A 1,450-nucleotide genomic window follows, 5' to 3' on the forward strand; every position below is an offset into this window, starting at 1 on the left:
CTTTATGCGACCTAGAGATCATCTAGGAAGGTTTGTCAAAAAGTCTGAAACTGTTAATTTAGAACATTCTGCTTCAACTTCTTCAATTGAAAATTCCAACAAATCTGAAAGCATGGCAGCAATTGTGAATGATGAACAAGAAATTGCGAATAATGAACAAGAAATTAATGCTCATATTGAAAATAATGAGATTGAGAATAATGAAATGAGAGAAGTAGTTGCACCTAGAACTTTAGAGACATTTTTGCATCCTATTCGTGCACCAAATCCGTCATGCATCATGTTTCCACCTAACATGCCAAATTATGATTTCAAACCTGGAATGATTCAACTGCTTCCCATTTTTCATGGCATGGAAAGTGAAAATCCTTATGTGCATGTTAGGGAATTTGAAGAGGCTATTGGCACTTTTTACAATGTTCAACTTGATAGGCTTAATTTCATAAGGTTGAAATTTTTTCCTTTTTCCTTAAAAGAAAAGGCTAAAAGTTGGTTGTATTCATTAAGGGCTAGATCCATAGGTTCTTGGGGGGAAATGACTCAAGCATTTTTTAACAAGTATTTTCCTAATCACAAGACGATTGCTCTTAAGAAAAGAATCTCAAATTTCTCTCAAAAGGAAAATGAAACTTTGTATCAAACTTGGGAAAAATTTAAAGAGCTTTTGAATTTGTGCCCACACCATGGTTTTGAAAATTGGCGTCTTGCTAGTTATATCTATGAGGGACTTCTCCCTCGTGATCGCCAATTTGTTGAGTCAATGTGTAATGGAAATTTTATGCAAAAAGACCCTGATGATGCCCTAGAATTTTTGGATGAAATTGCTGAAAAAGCTCATCAATGGACTGTCCCCAGTCCAGTTGAGACCACTGATCGGTCAAGAATTGCCACATCTTCTACTAATAAAGGAATTTATCAATTAAAAGAAGAAGATGATTGGAAATTAAAATTTGAGGTTTTGACTAAAGAGATAGCTGCTTTGAAAACGGAAAAATCAAATTTGCCTCAACTTGTTTTTCAAGCTGATGTTAATCAAGTATGTGATTCTTGTTATGAGATTGGTCATACTGTTAAAAATTGCCCAATTTTTCAGGAAATGAAAGGAGCTTATGAGGAGCGTTGTGCTGCTGTTGGAAACTTCAAACAACAATATTCTCCTTTTTCCAACACTTACAATCCAGCGACAAGGAATCATCCAAATTTTCGTTGGAGCAATGATTCACAACCTCAGGATGGATTTTTGTCAGCGAGCAAAACGAGTTAACAATTTGTTTTGGCCTTAACTTCTTCATCCGAGCTTGGATTGGGCCAATACTTGTGTGGTTGGATCATACACATTCTGAAATTCAATTTGGAGTACTTAAAGTCGTCATTTGCTTAAGAGAAGCCCAAATTGTAAGCCCTTGAAGTTGCTGGTCATGCTGACCTCAGGATGAGCTGGTTGGAAGCT

At 36.1% G+C, this 1,450-nt stretch overlaps 1 non-coding gene across 1 annotated transcript; it reads right to left on the bottom strand.

Annotated features, from left to right (window-relative positions):
- Window positions 1-583: 583 nt before the first annotated feature.
- On the bottom strand, window positions 584-690 carry LOC148293142 (small nucleolar RNA R71). The gene has a single exon (XR_015825935.1). It is a non-coding gene; the product is annotated as a small nucleolar RNA R71 (small nucleolar RNA).
- Between the last annotated feature and the right edge of the window lie 760 nt (window positions 691-1,450).

Source organism: Prunus avium, chromosome 7, assembly GCF_965620075.1.
Source record: "Prunus avium chromosome 7, drPruAviu1.hap1.1, whole genome shotgun sequence".
Classification (NCBI taxonomy): Eukaryota; Viridiplantae; Streptophyta; class Magnoliopsida; order Rosales; family Rosaceae; genus Prunus; species Prunus avium.